The sequence below is a fragment of the Leptonychotes weddellii genome, unplaced genomic scaffold (assembly GCF_054177405.1).
Source record: "Leptonychotes weddellii isolate Sample4059 unplaced genomic scaffold, ASM5417740v2 HiC_scaffold_2035, whole genome shotgun sequence".
Taxonomy (NCBI): domain Eukaryota; kingdom Metazoa; phylum Chordata; class Mammalia; order Carnivora; family Phocidae; genus Leptonychotes; species Leptonychotes weddellii.
Window position 1 is genome coordinate 1,664 of NW_027790085.1, and position 12,096 is coordinate 13,759.

At 41.6% G+C, this 12,096-nt stretch overlaps 2 non-coding genes across 2 annotated transcripts; one reads left to right on the forward strand and one right to left on the reverse strand.

Moving 5' to 3' along the window:
- Positions 1-218: 218 nt before the first annotated feature.
- TRNAS-UGA (transfer RNA serine (anticodon UGA)) lies at positions 219-300 on the forward strand. Its single transcript has one exon. It is a non-coding gene; the product is annotated as a tRNA-Ser (tRNA).
- A 6,776-nt stretch (positions 301-7,076) lies between these two features.
- Positions 7,077-7,148, reverse strand: TRNAQ-CUG (transfer RNA glutamine (anticodon CUG)). Its single transcript has one exon. It is a non-coding gene; the product is annotated as a tRNA-Gln (tRNA).
- Positions 7,149-12,096: the final 4,948 nt, after the last annotated feature.

Consider the following 12,096-nt stretch of genomic DNA (forward strand, 5'->3'; position numbering starts at 1 on the left):
CCCTAGCACGAGGCGTGACCGTGGGGTCCGCGGATGGCCGCAGGCAGGGGACGAGCCCCAGCGCCCAGGGCACTTGCCGTTCGAGTCTTCTGTCCCACCTGTTCTGGATTTGCTCGAGATGGGCTCCTTCGTTCTCCACGGAGAGCCCGGACCTACCACGGGCGGCACTCCACGCGTCCCCCAGTGGTTCACCCCAGCTCTGGGGCGGCGGCGAGCAGGTAGTCGTGGCCGAGTGGTTAAGGCGATGGACTTGAAATCCATTGGGGTCTCCCCGCGCAGGTTCGAATCCTGCCGACTACGGTTTTGCCAGGAACCAACCCAAGTTCCCACAACCCAGATCGTTCCCCCAACGCGTATCCTCCACCTGCACCTGCAGATACGGATAGCGCACGCCTTCCCCTGTCCGAAGACGCTACTTTCTCAAGCGCGGGAGTCACCCTTCAAAATTGGGAAGCTACGCAGGGCAGTTCACCTGACTTCATTAGATGCCTCAGATCACAGACTCCAGCCCCTGGGCTTTACTAGCACGCTGGTACTCCCCGTAACCACTCTCCACTCACAGGGAGGTTAGGATTCATAAAAAGTAGTGACACTAACAGGTAATTTTATTGAACACTTTGTGCCAAGAAGATAGGAGTTAAGCAGGAACCCCATGACAGTTGATTTCCAATGCTGCACAATGAGACGGTATTGACCGAGGACTTCCAGACAGGCTTATGAACTGAGGTTTTCATAAGTTCCTTAGGAGACACTCCTAAAATTGTCAAGTTGTTAGCAGACTCAGGGTTAGATGTATTAGTATCCCAAAATAACAGATGACAGGTCCTATTTTCCAAGCCTTTACTACACACCACATTCCAAAGGACTTTACACGTCTTAGTATTTGTAGATCTTTACAACATTTGTATTTTACAGACCACAAGGTCCATAGAGATCCAACCATAAATGATTGAAGTCTCAGAACTAGGAAGCAGGAGGATGGAGCTTAAAGGTCGCTTGGTTTGGGCTCCGCAGCCCCCCTCCCAACAGTTGTCGGTGGGCTTCTGCCTGTGCTGGGGATTCCTGCCGCCATCTGCCTCCATCACTGGGTCGGTTCACTGTTCTGGATTCATTCTCTGGTGATAAGGCCAGGAGAGTGGTGCCGTGTAAGATTCTGGATTCAGCCTGGCACAGAATACTGCTGCCCCTGAGTGCTTCGTGCTTGTGTTACCTTTGACACGGGGAGTATCACTCATCAGTACATGGCGTTTGCCTATTTTTGAGCAGGAGTTTCTTAACAGTTTATAAAGAGTTTCCCACACAGTAGACCTTTTCAGCTCCTGAACACCAGAGCCTGATACTGGAAAAGACTTTTTCAGTCAACAGGATTTGGATGTAGAGTCTAAGACTGATTTGAGAGAAAGGGAAGAGCTATTTTGGCCCCAGATACGGAGAGAAATTGGAATTAAGCCACATATATATATTGGAAGGGAGTGAGATTTTAAAAATGCTACAAAGCATCAACCCACATATTTCTTAGAAAGAATTAATGCTTCAATTCTTCTGCATAGAAACCCCAGAGCAGATTCTTTTGTCCCCACTTCCGACTTCCTATACACTTTCAGGGGATGAAAGTGTTTCTGTGGGCTTCACAAATGATTGGAAGAAACAAATAGTAGGTTAAGAAGCTTACGAGTGCTTGTCCAGAAGAGAGAAATATGGATGCAAACCTATAAGTGAGGAAGAAGAGATGGCAAGGATGGGGCAGTGGGGAAAAAAAGGTGACCACAAACAGAGGGAAAAACACTGGATATTTCCTTGTAAAATTATGTGACTTTGCAGATAAAGAAATAATTATTTAGGGAGTCACTAAAGAAATCACTTTACTGCTAAGGGGAAGAATCATACTGGAAACAGCATTCTCTAGAATAATATTCAATGGTATGAGGAAGTGGGAAAAACACCTACAAGATACTTAGGAAAACATAATGTAAGTCAAAGATTTTACATCCAGCTCAGATGTATTTTGTGTCAAAGAAAGTGTATTTACCGCAAAAAGTATTAGGCAACATTTAAAAGGAGTAGATCCACACATAACCATATAGATGAATCTAAAAAAAATAGTGAAAATTTCAGGAGCAGAATGAGATATATAGCAAAATACCATATGGAAAATAAAATTAAATACACAAAAATACTGACATCTACTTTGCAGAAACAATTTCTAGCAAAAATGTAAACATTAGATACTTTTTGAAAAAAGATCTTATATATTTGAGAGAGAAAGAGAGAACATGAGTGGGGGGGGCAGAGGGAGAAGCAGATGGGGCTGACATGGGGCTGGATCCAAGGACCCTGGGATCATGACTTGAGCTTAACTAACTGAGCCACCCAGGCGCCCCATGTTAGATACTTTTAAAGTTAACTTTGTGGGAGAGATTAGAGGGAGACCATCATAGAGGTAAAAAAATTCAATCAATTGAGATATGGTCTTTACAGATATTAATTTATATGTGGGATAGTCTAAAAATCTGACAGGTGTTTATTTTTTTTTAAAGATTTTATTTATTTATTTGAGAGAGAGAATGAGATAGAGAGCATGAGAGGGGGGAGGGTCAGAGAGAGAGGCAGACTCCCTGCCGAGCAGGGAGCCGGATGTGGGACTCGATCCTGGGACTCCAGGATCATGACCTGAGCCGAAGGCAGTCGCTTAACCAACTGAGCCACCCAGGCGCCCGTGACAGGTGTTTAAAATCACTGTAATCTTTGAGACATAATTAAAGAATCTATATATATCATTTGACCTCTTTTAAATGGATAAAAGTTAGAATGACAGAAATTTCAAAGTATCGATAGAGTTGTAGGGATGTCAATGCTTGCGAACTGATGGTTGGAAACTATGGAGTTACTTTGGAAGCAAATCTGGCACCATTTAATTAAATAAAGGATAAACATATCACAGGATCCAACTGTTCTGTTTCGTGCTAAATATCCCACAAGTCTATAGGAAGATATCTATGAATACGTTCAGTGTAGTCATGTCTACACCGGTGGGATTTTTAATCAATCTGTTTTTCTAGGACTTGGTGATTGATTAAACTGGGTGGATGCACACGCTGAAGGATGACACAGGGAGAAGAAGTTACAAATTAAATGTAAAAACTATGTGTGCAACACTGTACTGCTCATATAAAATAACAAAACACATGCAAACAGAGCTACATATTTCACAAGAAAACATTCAAACAAAAAGTTACAGAATCTGGGGGGGAAGGAGGTGAGGGGGAAAGTTACATAGTAAATGGTAGAATAGTTGCTACTGGAGTTCGAAGACATAGTATGTTATATTGTGAAAGGGAAATATCAATCGATCAAGAAAAAAAAAAAAGAGCTGTATATGGACCAATAATGGTAACGTGCTTTGAATTGTGGGACATAATTAATTCAAATGCCTGCTCTGGATTCCGAAAACAGATTGCAACTCTCTGACATTATGTGGACCATGTCAATGCCTCCAGCCAGACTATCAGGAACATCTCTGTGGTTGAGCAGGGTGGGCTTATTATCCACTGTGGTGAGGAGAATACACACTGGAGGAATCATGAGGTGTTTATGGAGGAGGATGTTAGAAAGAACCTATTCTAGGATTTGGGCTTTGGTTGGGTGCTTTGAGTGACGGTCCAAAGTAGCAGGGTTCTGATCTGGATTAGAACTGTCAGAAAGCAGAGCTATTCTATCACTGGGTATCTCAATTGATCTTATTTATAAGGAGGTAGACTAGAGTGAAGGTGCAGCTATACTTGGTGAGGAGTGGCAGTCACTTGTTTCAGTGAGAGGGAGGTTTGGTGTTTTGTGGGTGGCCGCAGTGACCTGGGCTTTGCTTAGCTTCCACAAAGTTGTGATGCCACTTGTTGGTCTCACTTTCCCATGGTCTCAGAGGAACCACGTCTGATGTTGGTATTCTGTGAGATTATGCTCAGTAGGAGAATCACATGGCGTGGCTTGAATGCCAGGCCAGCTTCTGGATGCTGTAAGTTGCTTTCTTCCCCGTTCTTTCTTCCTCTGTAGCAACACTTCTCTTGTGATGAAATTCTTGTTTACTTCTTAATTTCAAAATTGAAATTCAACATATCAAAGTTCTTTTGGGATAAGAATGAGGAATACTGATTTTGACCAAAGTCTTTGAGTTCCATTTCACAACAGATTAGCATCGAATATGTGGGTAACGAGGGACATTAAAACAACCTCAAATAGGGCCACTTGCATGGTGTGAGATGGATGACCTTTGAGAGGATAAAAGATCACTGGCATGATTAATTCCATTTTAGGACAACCTATATACCAGAAATCCCTATATCAGCCCTGTACCCTGACCCGCAGGAGGGCTTCTTTAGTTTGCAGACAATAAAATGATCTACTCATAGAATGTCCTGGGAAACAGACATTACGAGGGCGTCATTGTAGATGGCAACCCTCTTGATGGGAGAGCATTACAAAAAGGACCCTGATCACACTTGAAAACTTCACCAGCAATATACAATGAGTGATTGATATCAACTGTGGGAAAACTGCATTTCTACTTGCTTTGGATATACACTCATCTACTTCATTCAAGCCTTCCTTCTTAAATATGGCTGGGTCTTCTCATGCTTAATCAGAAAAAAACAAAAAGGAAAAGAATCTTCACAATCCTTCCTCCCCTCTTCATAATAATCAGATTAATCCATATGGCTATGGGTTTTAATCAACCATGGTGACCAGTTTTTGATGTAGAGAAAATATCTACTGACCATATCTTCTTTAAATGTTCTGGTTTGGGGGATACCTGGTTGGCTCAATCAGTTAAGCATCTGCCTTTGGCTCAGGTCATGATCCCAGGGTCCTGGGATCGAGTCCTGCATTCAGCTCCTTGCTCAGAGAGGGAGCCTGCTGCTCCCCCTGCTTGTGTCCTCTCTCTGATAAATAAATTAATAAAATCTTTTAAAAAAATTAAAATAAATTTTCTGGTTTTGAGTCATGTGTTCAATTTTCTGATAACAAAATGTGTGCAAGAAAGACTTAGGGTTTTACTGTTGCAGAGTTGAGACATTTTTTTGCATTTTTGTCTGAAAAATAAAACATGTATCTAGGAATATAAAAGAGAATAATGCAAACTTCAATTTTGACCAAATGAAGAGCAATCTATATACATGAATGATGAGTATGAAGAGTAGATTGCACATACCCTGAAGGTCAAAGGGGTGTGATAGTGTTAGGAGTTAATTGGACACTTAGGTAGTCAGGGCCAGGGTCCCCAACAAGAAAGCAAAAAATCCAGGACAGCTAACACAAAACTGCACTACCATCCTGCTTTACAACTTAAGACAAGACCACAATAGCATCCTGTCTAACAGCCTCTGCAGGAGTGACTTTTGCAAAACATCCTGAAACAAAACAATGAACCTTAAAACATTGGTCACAAACTCACACGCTGAGGCAGTTAGTCTCCAAACGTCAGCCCAAAAGACCATCCACATGTGAACAATAATCTGATAGGTAAACAGGTGCATGACCAAAGCCCTGATTGGCACACCTTAGCAGTCAATCCACAAGGGGCCCACACTCAGGATGCTCAAGAGAGTTCTGCAAAAGAGCTTATAAAAACCCTTAGATTTAAACCCCCAAACGGCAACCCTCTCCAGTCCCCTCCATCTCTAAGAGCTTTGTACTATCGCTCAATAAACTTTGCTGTGCTGCCCACCACTCTTCATCTGGTCTACCTCTTTATTCTTTGAAGCAGCATGACCAAGAACTGCGGGCACTAAGGAAACAAAAATCCTGTAACAATGAAACCCTAATTAGTATTTTCCCAGGATAGTACTTGCAAAAACTCCAGAAGTGCACAGTATTCTTCAGTTAGTGGCTCACTGTGAGGGAGAAAACCACAGATCTCTGGTTTTAAACAATGGAGTGTGTCCACATGTAGTGGCAGAAACTTCATGCAACTCGTTTATTATGAAGGAGAATCTGGAAATAAATGTTTGATTAAACAGTTTACACAAAGGGGCAATATGAGAAGAAGCCAACAGTGACTAAGACCAGCATATGGGGGGAGAATTTGCAGTGTGAGCACACTTGGAGTTAGTGATATGTGTTGGTTGTGAGGGAAAACAAAATTGCCTAATAACAATCTCATACACATCTGGAATCATAATGAGACCATTTGTTGGGATGGAATCTTCCCAGCCCTTAGTGAAATGTCTGCAAATTTCAAAGCCAGGAGAAAAACAGACTCACTTCATCTAAAACAAATACTATACTAAAATTAAAAAAAAAATTAAAGGCCTATGCAAAATAGTAGAAGAGCAAATGAAAAAAGGAAACGTCTACAAATAATGTAATTAGCAAAGAAACAGCAGTAATTACTAATTTTTGATGGGAAAGAGGGTTGTTTGGTATTCTCTCGGTGGCACAATGACCAGATGAACATTGCAGTGAAAATATTGTGGATTTCCCCTTAATTTTTACTTCAATATAGGTTAAATATGTAGATATTTTTGAAATGCAAAAAATGAGTCTTATATGCCCATGTACTTAGAGTCACCCAATTTAAGCACATTTGGTTTGTGTGTGTGTAGTGTCTGTATTTTATATATATAAACTGGGTTCAGTGGCCATAGGGGGCGAGGAGGGGGCAGAAACTGCAGCTAGACGCCAGGGTAGAAGAGAAATTTGCTATTAGCTGTATGTATATTCTCCAATACCAATAGAATTATTTATTTCCCATGTTTGAAATATCTAAAACATTCATTCTAATGTGCACAGAAAATGAATGTCACATAAGTGGATTGTTGCTCTTGAGTTGGTTTTCCAGTCGCTGCAGAGTGCAGGGCTTTTGCTGTTTCCCTACTGCATTTACTTTTGTTGCTTCTTTTCTTCCTTACAAAATAAGCTCTGTAAAGCCAGAATGAAATTCTATTCCTTCTTCCTCACCCAAATTCAGACGCGTCAGGACTTGCAGAAACTCATAGGAGACACCAGGGGCAAAATTGACTTTGGTCATTTAGATGAACAGCCCTTTCCCAGGAAAAATCCAAAATGAGATCAAAACACAAAGCAGGTTCCACCGAGACTTGAACTCGGATCGCTGGATTCAGAGTCCAGAGTGCTAACCATTACACCATGGAACCCTGCATGAGGGGATAGTCCGCACAATTGTCTATGATGAGTTTCTGAAACTCTACAGAAAGCATTTAGTTGAGTTTATGAGTCAGAATTCTTAGTTCATGTCCACGCACGACAGTCTTTTGATAAAAACCCTAGGAGATTTTATTTTTACCTTATCTTTTGCCACCCACATGAACCCATAAAGTCCCCCACCCCCAACTCAGGCACTTTGGGGTCCCAGTCCTTGCTTTCTTCATTAAGGAAAAGAGTGAGCCCTTGTTATACAGAGCAGTACTGGACTGAACGTCTCGTATCCACTGTATGATTTAAGGCTCAGACACTGGGTGAAGATATGGTGAGTCCTTATGTAAACAGGGAACAGGCCTGGAAATTTCGTATCTGCTATCTGCAGTTCTGCTCACTTTCAGCCAGGTGGTATTTTCGCCCACACACTTTATTTAATTATCAGGTATATTGCTTTGAGGAAAACAAACTTTAACGTGTCCCTTTCTGGCAGTCACGGAAGGCAACTTGCAAGAGGAGCTGGGGCAGGTTCTTGCAGAGAAAGACAGAACGTGTCGCGATGGGTAAGGGGCGTGTGGGACACGCTGCAGGTCACCATCTAGACCTGTGGTCACACTCGCCTTCCTCGTGAGGAAGGTGCCCAGGGAAGGCTGCCAAATTGTACCCTGAAACGTTCTTCACTGCTGCGCCGCAGAGACTTTTTCTCCCCCTGCCCCCCCACCCCTCCTCGCTCTTTGCCCAAGAACAGGGTTCTGGGCACGGAACTGTGTTGGTGAGACTCCGGGGGTGCAGGTTGCCTTCCCAGCGCGTCCCACGACCGCAGAACGACTTCTCATACAAGGACAGCAGTAGGTGTCCTACGACAGAAACCTGGTCTGCGTGTTGCGCACCGTTCTGCGCCCGCCATCCCGAGGAAGGTGGCCGCACGCAAGTCCCCTAAGAACTGAGCTGAACAAGATCCCAAAGGCAGTCCACCTCTCTTTCCAGTGGTCTCAGTGATTAAAAAAACAAAACACAAGGAACTTGCAAAACATCCACGCCATGCAAAACACCAATCCCAAGCAAAACCTTTATCGGGCCAGGACCTTGTGCCAAAACCTGGATTCTGCTCACCCACACAAATGCGAGCGATCTCCAGCACGGGAAGACAGTGTTACCCTGTAACTCACAAGAACAAGTGCAAAAACATTGCCACAGAAAAATAATTTTAAAGGGAATGTGGAACTAGAGCTTGCAAAATACTGAGCTGAAACCTCTCCTCCTTTAGTGAGTAAGCCATTATCATCTCAGGCTTGGGGATAGCCAGTGTCCCCTGAAAAGTCACTTCTTGGTCTAGGGCTATATATGTATACATCTGAAAAGCAGGAATAAGGAATTGGATAAAGAAGAAATTAGAACTGAACCAACCAAACAAACAAAAAGATTTAAACAGCGAAATATATTTTTTAAACTTCTTATTGTAGAAAAAAGTCATTAGATTAGTGCCTTCTACACAACCATTTAACTAGTTTTATTGAATTCCTGGGGAAGGTCAGGTGCTGTGCAAGGTGCTAGAGTCTGGAAAGGTAAGCAAGACAAAGGCAGGATTCCTGTCCTCATGGAGATCAGCATCTACCAGGAAGGAAGCTCCCTAAACGCAGACACGAAGAAAGTTCACCAGGGATAGGTTGGATGAAGTGCTTGTAACCGGCCCTCTAATGGCACGGATAAGATGGAAAGCTAAAATACAAAGAAAACTGGGAAATGTGGGTTTACACAAGAATTGATAATGCTACTCTGCACAGAGTGCTTGTCCATGATCTTCCATATAGAAAATGCTCAATATGAGTTCAGCATATGATCCTGATTATAAAAGGTGGACTGGTGGGATACCTGGGTGGCACAGTCAGTTAAGTGTCTGCCTTTGATTCAGGTCAGGATCCCAGGGTCCTTGGCGGGGATTCTGCTTCTCCCTCTGCCTCTCCTCCCCCCGCTTACGGCTTACGCTCTCTCTGAAATAAATGAATAAAATCTTAAGAAAAAAAAAAAAGGTGGAGTCGTTTATCTTGGGCGGCAACAAGATGGTAAAATGTAAACAGGAAGATGAAGAGTTAAGTTCCATAATGGACTTAGAATTAGGGCTTCAACAAGGCTCTATGCTCACCACGATCAGTTTAGTTGTACTGGATGCAGCCATATGGGCTGTGAACATAACAGACGAACAAGGGCATAGCCACTGAGCACAAGAGCTTCCAAATGGGCTTCCATCCTTAATATACTGGTGAGCACTGGTTATCCGGGGGGGAAAGAGGTGTTGAGTCCTTCTAGAGAAGCTGCTTGTACTAGTCAAAAAGAATTTGTTGGACCTCATGGCCAGTGAGAGGGAAACCATTTCAGGGAATTCACAAAATTATTGAAGACTGCACCCTAGACTAAGAATTCCCTGCATTTAGGTTTTTCCTTTATACCATGTAGCCTACTTGTAACCATTAAATGAAATCACTCAAGTAAGATCAAAGATAAAGCTGCTAAGGAAACAGCCTCTTTAAGTTCAGGTTGCATGACTCCTTAACCTCAACACTGTGTGTTCTGAGGGAAAGACACACCCATGTCTGAAGCTGAGATTCTGGTCAAACCAGTTCTGATTGTCTCCTACCCAGAGTGAGACAAATCTGGGTCAGGCCCTGGGGGTAGAACCAGGCTCATTTTAAGCAGAGGAAGGAAAATCTGAATTTCTACTGCAACTTCTCTTCAACCTTAATCTTGAGTTTCCCATGAGAACAATTATATTTGAGTTACATTTTCCTCATTTCTTTTGAGGAAGGAAACATGTAGAAGTTTTTCTAAGTAACAAGACTTCTCTAAAGTCTCAACAGATATGCTAAAGCTTGTATAAGTTAAACACATTTTTTGTCTAGGCTTTCTTGTTGCAGTTGTTCAATTGGAGGTAACACCTTGTAGCTCCAAATCATAGCTGTTACATAAACCATGCTTTATCCAGAATGTCTTGCTTCTGGAAGATTAAGAAATGGAGAAAAAAATTCCAGGTAGTGATGGAAGTAAAAAGAGACACAGATAAAACCGCAGTCATAGTGGGACATTTTCACACAATATACCTCTCTGAAAAACTGATAGAAAACTTAAATGAAGGGGTGCCTGGATGGCTCAGTCGTTAAGCGTCTGCCTTCTGCTCAGGTCATGATCCCAGGGTCCTGGGATCGAGCCCTGCATCAGACTCCCTGCTTGGTGGGAAGCCTGCTTCTCCCTCTCCCACTCCCCCTGCTCGTGTTCCCTCTCTCGCTGTGTCTCTCTCTGTCAAATAAATAAAATAAAATAAAAAGAAAACATAAATGGAAAAATAACCATAAAACAAAATAATGCAATCCATATACATATAGAAAGAACAGTGCACATACTGACTTCAGGATTCAAACCTTTTCCAAACACAGATGAAATTATCTCAAATTTGACATTTTACCAGGCCACAAAGCAAGGCTCCAAAAATATAACAGGGTTGGATACAGCAATAAAATTATGCCAGAAATCAAACATGAAAATGAAAATTTATCTTTGTTTACAAAATTAATAAATATGCTTCTAAATAATTTATGGTTCATAGGAGAGGCCACAATTGAAATTAAGAACTATTTTGAAATAAATGATAAAAATAGTACATATCAGTACTACACACATACTGTGCGGCTAGAAGTGTACTTAGAGGGACACTCTTATGTACATATATACAAATAAAATAAATGCCCAAGAGTAATGACCTAAGCATTCATTACATGAAATTAGGAATTAAGCACATTTTGTTTAGCCATCCCTCCACTGATGGACACTTGAGTTGTTTCTACCTTTTGGCTATTGTGAATAATGCTGCTATCAACATGAGCGTACAAATATCTGTTTGAGACTATGCTTTTAATTCTTTTGGGTATATACACAGAAGTGGAATTGTTCAGTCATATGGCAATTCTATTTTTATTTTTTTCCAGCCTTATTGAGGTATAATTAACATCTAACATTGTGTAAGTTTAAGGTATACAATGTAATAATTTGATATATGTATATATTGCAAAATGATTACCATGATCAGTTTAGTTACCATCCATCACCTCATATAATTTCAATTTTGTGTGCGGTTTATTTCAGAAATGCAATGTGATTTAACATTCAAAACTCAATCCATAAAATACATCTTTTTAATTTATAATATTAATAAGTAAAAGAATAATTATATGATAATCAAAATATACATGTAGAAATTATTTGGTAAAATACAGTTTTTAAGGGTGCCTGGGTGGCCCAGGCGGTTAAGTGTCTACCTTTGGCTCAGGTCGTCCTGGGATCAAGCCCCGCATTGGGCTCCCTGCTCAGGAGCCTGCTTCTCCCTCTCCTCCCTGCTCGTGCTCTATCTCTCTCTCTCAAATAAATAAATAAAATCTTTTTTTAAAATACAGTTTCTATTCATATATTTTTTAAAAGATTTTATTTATTTGCGAGAGAGAGAATGAGAGAGAGCATGAGAGGGAGGAGGGTCAGAGGGAGAAGCAGACTCCCTGCTGAGCAGGGAGCCTGATGTGGGACTCGATTCCGGGACTCCAGGATCATGACCTGAGCCAAAGGCAGTCGCTTAACCAACTGAGCCACCCAGGCGCCCTCTATTCATATTTTTAATGTAAAAAGACTTTTATTTTCAAGGTATTTATCCAAAGGATACAAAAATAGTGATTCAAAGGGCCATATGCACACCAATGTTTAAAGTAGCAATGTCCACAATAGCCAAACTATGGAAAGAGCCCAGTGGTCCATCTACAGCTGCATGGATAAAGATTATATATAATGGAATAGTACTCAGCCATCAAAAAGAATGAAATCTTGCCATTTGCAACGACATGGATGGAACTAGAGGGTATTATGCTAAGTGAAATAAGTCAGTTAGGGAAAGACAAATACCAAATGATT